This window comes from Wolffia australiana, chromosome 14 (genome assembly GCF_029677425.1).
Source record: "Wolffia australiana isolate 7733 chromosome 14, ASM2967742v1".
Lineage (NCBI taxonomy): Eukaryota > Viridiplantae > Streptophyta > Magnoliopsida > Alismatales > Araceae > Wolffia > Wolffia australiana.
In genome coordinates, this window is record NC_135848.1 from 6,696,802 (window position 1) to 6,706,295 (window position 9,494).

A 9,494-nucleotide genomic window follows, 5' to 3' on the forward strand; every position below is an offset into this window, starting at 1 on the left:
CGACATGCACAAGGCCAAAAATACCCATTAGTACAATTATTTCTTTTAAAAAACCCATATGGTTCCCCTTTTTATTAGGCCGATTGTGAACTTTGTCTAGATGAAGATGTTTGTTTCAAGTTGTCAATTGTAACTTTTGATAAAACTTTTTATTATTTTCTGATGACTCATCCAATAATCTTCGATATATTACATAAATGATTCGATCTATACTTTCCTTTGGCTGCTTCATACCACTTTTGTCCTAATATAAAATTCATTGTACTTATAATTGATACTTTTAATAAATTATTATTGTTCTCTGTAAATTGCACTGGTGTGAATCTAGAATAGCAAAGTAGAACGACTCATCAATAACAGCTTCCTTCTAGGAATATATTCCAATTTAGTCAAGTAAAGTTGGTTGATTGATATCATAATGGAAACATGGAGTACAGAGCCATAGCATTCCTGCTTTTGGCCTTCTACTTATCTTCAAATTCACAAACCAATCATCTCAATAAAACTTTCCAAATTAAGTTTATATGATTATTGAACTAAGAAAAGTTCAGGTTGATCTAAATTCCATCAATCTAATCTCATTCTGTCAATATTATTAAAAATGTAATCTCTATAAAAGTAAACCACAACAATATCACGTAACATGCATCCATAAAGAATTATTCTCATATTTTTTTAGTACAACTCAAAAATACTCCAATCCAATTTTCCGACCAAAAAAAAGTTATCAGATCAAAGCTTAAAGACCTCACTTTAATTCAGTATTGTAAAACTATTCAAAATATACCATTATTGATGGGGGACCATCTCGACATCAAGACGGAATGTCGCCAACAACCGCATTGAGCTGCACGAGCTGACGCCCGCGACGCCTCGTTCAGATACTCCAAGTGAAGACGAAGCCGCACGTTTTTTCATTTATTTTCTTTATCTCTATTGTTGTAATTTCCTCGCCGAGTTATGGACCAGGCTGTTTGTGTTTTGGCCTCGTCCACTTCGAACGATTTAATTCTCTCTCTCGTCATTTTGAGAGAACCGCTCGTCTCGAGACGGTTCCCTCAAGTTATGCCCAATTGGGCATGCCCACGGCCCTATAAAAGGACGGCATGCCCAAGAGGACAGATAGACTTGAAGTTGGAAATCAAAGATTTGTTTTTTCTTAGTTCTTTCTTAGTTTCTATTCTTAGAGAGAGTTTGGATACCCTTGGAGAAGTGGGAAAATTGGGAAGTGGAGCGTGGAAGACGTGGATCACAATCTCGTCAAAATTCGTGATCGACCTCCTCACCCTTTTCCCCTCTATTGTTGATTGTTGTGTGGATTAATTAGAAAGGAGCATTGTCCAAGACGAAGGTCGTTTGGGTTCAAGATCGACTCTTGTTCTTCAGCAACCCAAGGGTAACCGTTCAATCTGATCATTCGCTGTGCATTTCATCATTGCAGCTGTCGCTGGAAGAATCCAGGTCTTCTCTTCTTGGAAGGCATCTATCCGCTCAAGAAACTGATTCTTGAACCCTGTTCAAGAAAACCAGAGGGCCTTCCTCTATCTTCGGAAGATCCGTCAGACGAACCAACCAGGCAGGAACCCGTCCGGCGCCCGCGCGCCCGTGGACACACGCCGTCGCCCTCGCGTGTTCTTCCACCCTCGCTCCGATCATCTCTGCGCGTGCGTCCCGTGCTCACCAGCGCGTGCATCGCGAACTCGCTCTGCCGCCCCGTGCTCACCAGCGGACGCTCGTACTATGCCCGACGAGCCCGCGCCGGCTCGATCCGCCTTCTTGCTCTCGGCTGCAGCGCACGCACCTGTGATCGCTCGTACATCGCCGCGTGCTCCCGCGTTTGCGCGATCGTCCCTTGATCACTTTCGGTCGCTACAGCGCGCGCCCGCGCCCGCCCGCGCCCGCCCGCGCCCGCCCGCGCCCGCCCGCGCCTCGCGTGTATTGCACTGTGCTCGTGGATTATTCCTTCAGTGGATCTTGCTGCACGGATCGCCGGACTGGACGACAGTCAGTCAAGCTAATACGAGACGAATTTCCTCGGGTGCTACCGCTCTTGCCCTCCCTTTCAACGCAGTTGCCTTACTTTCCTGTTAGTACTTGTCGAATTAGTTTCCGTGCCTCGAGACTTGGGGCCCTGCTATTCAACCCCGTTAATTCGACTTAGTGAGAGTTAGAAATTTCTCTTTGGGGTAAAACATTAATCGCTTACTTGGGAATTTGGACCCCGACGTGTAGTACAGTGGACAAAGAATACCTGGGGTCAGATCCAATCTACGATCCTGACGTTGTGGACCTTCCACCTGAAGGTCCACATTCTGAACCTTATCAGGACATAAGTCCTGCAGACGTGGAAGGTGAATTACCTCCACACTTAGATAGGGATACCGTAGCTCGGATCCCTACTCCTCTTAGTGGGGTCGCCTTGACCCGTATTATCTACATGGTCTGAAGACCGTCTCTCATCTGCTACGGCGCCTATGACTAGGCCGCCAAATAGTGATAACGCAACAATCTCATCGGCAGAAGAATCTCACCGCCGACCAGGGAGTTGCGCTGCCTCCAGCTGTACGACCGAACGGACTACCGGCACACCACTATCGTCCACAACGCCATCAGCATTGGGAGAATCACCATCGATGATCGCCACAAGCAGAGCGGTATCGACCTCCTCGATACCACGATGACTGGAGTTACCCCATAGATGGAAATTACCAACTATTCCCTCGATACCCCACCCACACGACTATTCCCTCGATACTTGGTTCGCTTGTCTTGCCCACCCACACGGCTGCGCCGTGCGCCAGCCAAGCGCGCGCCTTGTGCGCCCTCTGCTCCAACTCTTGCTACACGCCACCCGTGGACTCAGCTCTCTGCTGGTAGTTACGACCGCACCATCCACACCCGGTTTCGTCCTCGTCAACGACACTTGCCCGCACGATCCGACACTAAGCATCCGCTCGACGACTTGGACGCCTTGGACTAAGCGATATAAAGGTCAGTCTCGTCTCCCCTCCATAAACTCCAGTATTATTATCTTCGACAGTCTCACCTTCCCCTATCGCGTCCGCTACCGCGATATTCTCAAACATCATTGGATAGGACTAGCCACCCTGTCGAGCATAGGGATTCTTGTGGTAGACGGACTGTCATCCGACTTGGACGCCGAATGCTCCAGGGCTGTTAGACGCCCTCACTTAGTAGACGTCTCGTAGGTCCAACGGGTCATTGGGAGTTTGATCTTAGGATCACTCCTCTCTCGTTGATCGGTACGGCCGACGTCGCTATCCGTCAAGTTCTTATTTGCTCATTCGTATTTTCTCATCATTCGGCTTACATCCCATACATTTGCATCATGATCCTGTGACGTGAAACGCGCCGATCGATCCCGGCCGTCGTCGTTTCACATCATGGAAATTACCGCCCTGCGGAAATCTACCATCCACCACCGACAAACGGTCACGTGTGTCCTGAAAATCCTAGAAACGACGTTCCTTCGTACCCCTATGGTGTCATCCCACCATCGATTGTCAGAGGCAATCCATATGCCGTGCCCACAGCGCAAGGCTACCCAACAGGTCCAAATGGACCCATGTACCAGAATGGGACGTCAGCCATGCACGGACCCTATGGCCCGATGCCGAGTTTAGCCCTGACTCAAGGGCCTTACGTTACCCCGGTGCCACAACCATACGGTGCGCCGCTGGTAAACACATCACATGTATCACTCCATGTACCCGTGCCTACTTATGCACCACATGATGTGTATCACGCATCGGGACCACATCTAGTGCCACATACGGCATATCCCGGGGAGTCTACAATGAGACCTCCATCGCCACCTACCTACATGCCACCACCTACTTATGGGCCGACTGCCCCGGTGGCCAACCAAGCGGTTCCACCAATTATGTGCAAACGACACAACATGGATATGGTGATTACGCCTCACCGACAACTCCTTATGTGGCCCCTACACATGACCATACCGACTACCAAGGGCCACAAGATGTGCGACGTCCGCCCCCGCACCGACGTCAACCCGAGGACGATGAAAGAGACCATCGTCGGGAAGCCCATAGAGCAATGATAAAGAAGAGTGTTAGAATGGAGGTTCCACTTTATGAGGGTTCAAGGAACCCTAAAGATTACATGGACTGGGAGTCCAATTTTAATAGCTATTTTCAGTGGTATGATATGGAGGACGATCTATGCGTGTCATACGTGGAAGGAAGACTTGGTGGTCAACCCAAGATCTTTTGGAAAAACGAGAAGGAAGCGGCACAACACTGAGGAGAACCTTCTCCAACTTGGGAATAGATATCTAGGAAGTTGAAAGATAAATACATTCCCAAGCTCTACATGACCCGCTTGCTCCTTAAATGGATATTCCTTAAACAAGGCAAGCAAAAGGTTAGTGAGTATATAGAGGAATTTGGGGAATTCCGGATGCGATGTAAATTTGTGGGCAGCCCACAAGTTCAGATCTCATTTTTCATTCATGATTTGCGCAATGACCTAGGAGTTAGGGTGCTGGAGCAGAATCCAGCTACGGTCAACCAAGCCTATAGCTTGGTTGAAGTAATGAGTACACGATAGATGACGTTACTCCTTCAGCCGCGGTTGCCACACGAGCAACCAATGTTAGCAACACTAGCGCAGCTACGATTACTAGGATGACGAGTAACTCAGAGTGGACTAGAAGAACCAAACCACCCCTCGAGTTACTTCTCCACCAGCCACAATGGTGACGGCAGCCCAAACCGCATCATTCGTTGTATCTACAGCCGGAGCACCGGCCACCGCCCGAGAACCTGTGCAATGCTTCAAATGCAAAGGTTTCAGACACCGTAGGTCCGAATGTCCATCCTTACTACATATGGACATTCATGGAAACCCCGTAGAAACTATACTAGAGGATGACTTAGAGATAGATGAGTTCCCAGGAGAACTTCCCGAGGAGGAGACGAAGAACCCTAAGCGTATATTTAGATTACCCCGATCACATCCGCACCAAAAACCCTAGTAGTGAATTTGCGGATTCAGCGTAGCAGCACGGACGCCGGCAGCTCGAGCTCTACCTGGCCCGTCCATAGATTAGTCCCAGCACATAGCCTACCGTGGCATTGACGACCCCTTGGACCGGGTCTAGTCAGACGAGACCACTAACCCACCCTCCTAGGACAACTCAAGGTCAATCTACTCCTACTCCCGTGGTCATCTTGCCGCCATCGGCGAATCCGATAGGATTGTCACCCATTGACTCAGCTCAACATACGTCTATCTTTTACTTGTACGTCAAGATCGGAGGACGTACACTTAAATTGATAGTTGATAGTGGCAGCTGCATCAATGCAGTTTCGGAGGAAACCGCCACCAAAATGGGATTAACTCTCATACCACATCCCAGACCTTACGACGTCTTGTGGATAGACGCATCTACTCTACCTATCAGAAATCAGTGTTACGTCTGACTGAAGATGAGCACTTGCGACGAGAAAGTGCTATGCGGCGTACTACCGATGAAAATCGGGGCATTTGTGTTATGTAGTGGAGACAAATAATAATGATGTAATGCTAGTGATGGTGGGACACTAAAACCGATGAGACATTGACAAACACCAACGAAATAAGTCACTGTAAATAAGATCTAGGAATGCCACTAGGCTCCCTATGATCCGGGCGTTGAGTCGAAGACTGACGGTGCGAGCTCTTCTACTGTCGCTAATGCGCACGCCCTCGACGATCCCAACCAAGGACATACCAATTGAAATCCTAATCCTCGGCATGAGAATCCTATCTATAACTAATCTAACCTCGACGATGGAGAAAACATTTGGGGGCACTGAAAGCAGTAATATGACGCCAAGAGGGAGTTATGAGTATACCACTAGCAAGCGGCCGATGTCTGATTCGACAACTGTTGAAGGCAAGTGATAATCCCAAATTTTGATGTTTAAAGAATGATTTTAAGACTTAACTAGTTCATCAATGTGTGAGGATTTGAGATTATTCAACAATTAAATTTCCTCACTAACCTAGGGTAAGTAAGGGTCTCACCACAAGGAGCAGGTCAGTCTATTTATTTCAATTCAATACTTTCTGTTTTGTTTTCTTGATTCAATATTTGTTTTAAAGTTAAACAGATTTAAGATTCAAATATCGGATTAATAACTAAGATTTTAATTATTTAATTTTTAGTTTTAATTATTAAATTTTAATTTGAGATTTATTAATCTCAAATTGAAATTTAAATATTAAAAGATAGACAGATCTTGACTAAGTCTCATATCTGTCCACGTTTTGTGGTAGTTGTGTGCTACCGTGCGCGGCGTTGTGCGGTGGCTGATCGCGGTTGCGCGCAGCTTGTGTGGCGGCAATCAGCAGCTGTGTGCTGCGCGTGCAGCATCGATCAGCCGCTGCACGCTGTGGTGCGACAACACACGGATGCAAAGTTGTGTGCGACAGCGGTCCGTGGCTGCACACAGCTTGTGCAGCGGCTGTGCGCTGTGCGTGCGATGGAACACGGCTGCGCAGCTATGCGTGGCTGCAGTCCGCAACTGCACACAGTGCGTGCAGCAACGAACAGCCGCTGTGCGCTGCGTGTGCGGCGGCGATCAGCTGCTGCGCGTGCGGTTGCAGCTAGCTGTTGTGCACAATCTGTGCACAACAATGCTCTCAATACACGCTAATGTAAATTTCTCAACTACAACTTAGATTTGAGAATAATATTAAACAGGATTTGATAGAAATGTTAGAAAGTAACAATTGTTTACTTTCTAACCTAACTTAACCTGTCTTAAAAGTGATTCAACAACTACTGTATTCTAAGAATTCACACATACCTTGTGTCACGCCCCCTCACGGCTAGGAAGTGATCCTTCTTCTTAGAATTTTCTTAGCTTTGTTTCTTCACTTGACTCAATTGCTCATCAACAATAGAGGGTCTACAGAATTTCGAATTCAAACAACTCTTCCTCTCTCAAAACAAAAATTCTAGACAACTTTATCATTGTTCTTGAGATATTATTTATAGAAATTCATCTCTCTAAACTGCCTGGAGCTTTTGAATGGTCCATATTGATCCATAACCGCCATTTGACTTGGTCCATATTGATCCATAACTGCCATTTGACTTGGTCCAGGCGCCCTCCTTGATTCATTTTCGCCCATATGCATTATCTCCAAATCAATATCTGTGCTCATTTAAAGCAAGATGAGATCTAATCCACTTGATTCATAGAATCAAGTGGGGTTAGTTAAAGGAAACATATATTGAGCAGTAAAATGTAAAAAATCATCATTTCATGATATTATATATGCATAAATAATGGTAAAAGTTGTGTTTATCAGCAAGCCACACGTAGGAGCGATGATGGCCCATGTAGACGTAGTGGTGTGAGTAGGCGTGTCGGCACGAGTAGATGTGATGGCGGGCGTAGCAACGTACGCATCAACAGGCGCAACGGTAGCAGGTTGTGGCGGTGCGGCATTGACATGGCGTGGTGGTGAGGCACGGCGGCAGCAAATGTGGCGGCTGAGGGGAATTAGGCGCAACGACATCAAGCATGATGACGGCGGGCACGGAGGCGAGGGGCGCGGCGGAGACGAGTTCGGCAGCAGTGGATGCGGCTAACGAGGGCCAAATGGTTGAGCAAGCTGCAGGCCAGCTAGCAGCGAGGGGATGCTGCCACGGCTAGCGCCTGTGGTGTCCACATCCGCGGTTGGCGGCTATGGCAGTTGCTAGGGTTCATGCGGCCACGGCGAGCTGCGGTGGCCGTAGGCAATTCAGTCGGCCACATGCGTTATTCAGGCGGTACGACCGTCGTGGAGGCAGTTTAGGTGACGTGGACCTGTGTCTGTGGCCTGGGTGCTTGCGGTATGTCGCAAGGTGGCCGCGGGCAGCCGCGGGAGGCTGAGTGGCAACTATAGTGAGAGGCCAAGTGGCGGCTGTCGCGAGAGGCCGCGGGAGGCCACAAAGTGATTGCAGGCTCGTGTGGGGGGCTGCAAGAGAAGCAACATCCGATGGGGCGGCGCCGGCATCGTGGGGCTGTTGGGGGGGGGGTTGAACTCAGGCGGCCACGGGCATGCGCGGTTGATGGCAGGACACTAGCAGGAGATGGCGACCGAGCAGCGGCGAAGATGGCAGCGGCGTTGATTTCCAGCAATCAAGATTAGAGTTTTATCAATCTCAACTTTGCAGTGGCATTTTCACAAATACTGAAAAAGCCTAAAAATAACTTAAAACACCTAAATTAAGGGGGAAAACCCACAAAATCACATTTTTTTCAACAATTCTTCTCTCCTTCTTCCTATGGGCACTCTCACATCTTATAGGGGTAAATATGGACCTTCCCCTTAGAAATAAAGGGGAGAAGGCCCAATTAAAAGTAATTAGGCCCCCATAATAGGAGGTATACCAACTAACATGTCCACACTTAGGCTCACACATGCTTAAACGTGTAGGTTTGTACAACAGCTCAAACACGTGCAAAAAAAAAAAAAAACACATACACAACTGACATACAAGGTCTACTAAACAATGAAAATATAAGGAAAGATAACGTCAACCGCTGTGGGCCGTTCACTAGGCCAGATACTCTGAAGGTTGGGTTTTGCATGTGAGCCCTCACATGATGAGTTGATGCGAGCGGGTCTTCGAAGCTGGATGGTCCCCCATCAAAAAGGCTCTAAAATTGCTCCCGGATGTTATTGCAAGTGCGAATCTCCTATTTTATTATATTTTGGTATTTTAACTTGTTTTGGAAGAACAGAGGGGTTTTTACAATTTTCAAGGTGAAATAGGAGCTTAGGGGCACATATTCAAATATTTATCGAGCAGTGTCCAAATAAAATTTTGCAAAAGTGGCGGGTTTTTCTGCAAATTTTGTGGAGAGCGAGAAGGTTAAACAGATCGAACGTCGTAGATTGATCCAGATTCAAACATTAATATCTGAAGATCCAACCATTAAATTGAGAATCAACAGATTGAGTTATTCATTGTATCCACTTTACATCTATGCAGATGGGTTGATGAGAATAGCCCCAAAGAAAATTGAAGGAATACTTATGGGCAAAAGTGGAACTGTGTGACCCCGCAACCCTTGGTATAAGTCCCTTATTCTCTTTCTCTTTTTTCATTTCTTGAATGCTTGACCACAGTTTGTAGTCAGAGGGAAGGTCTTCTTGGATCAACTCTTATCCTGGTATGTGATTTGATTTTTTTGTTTCTTTGTTCATTGATCTTGATTTGTGTTCTTTGAAATTGCCTTGGCTAGGGCGAAATGTACTAGCCCTTGTCTTGATTGAAGAACGAGTTTATTAAATGATCAGATTATATTATCAGACATTAAAATACCATAAAATTGATAATATATTTCCTTTAACTCCCTCTAAATCGCTACATTCTTCGTCAACCATCATTGAAAAAACCATATATAAAATACTCTCCTTATGTCATTACGCTTTCGATTTGGGATCTTTTTAGGACATGTAGAATG

General features: G+C 46.7%; 1 long non-coding RNA gene across 1 annotated transcript; it reads left to right on the plus strand.

Annotated features, from left to right (window-relative positions):
- The first annotated feature begins 980 nt into the window (after positions 1 to 980).
- Positions 981 to 9,231, plus strand: LOC144712413 (uncharacterized). The gene is made up of 2 exons (XR_013583790.1): positions 981 to 2,991; positions 9,020 to 9,231. It is a non-coding gene; the product is annotated as an uncharacterized LOC144712413 (long non-coding RNA).
- The last annotated feature ends 263 nt before the right edge of the window (positions 9,232 to 9,494 follow it).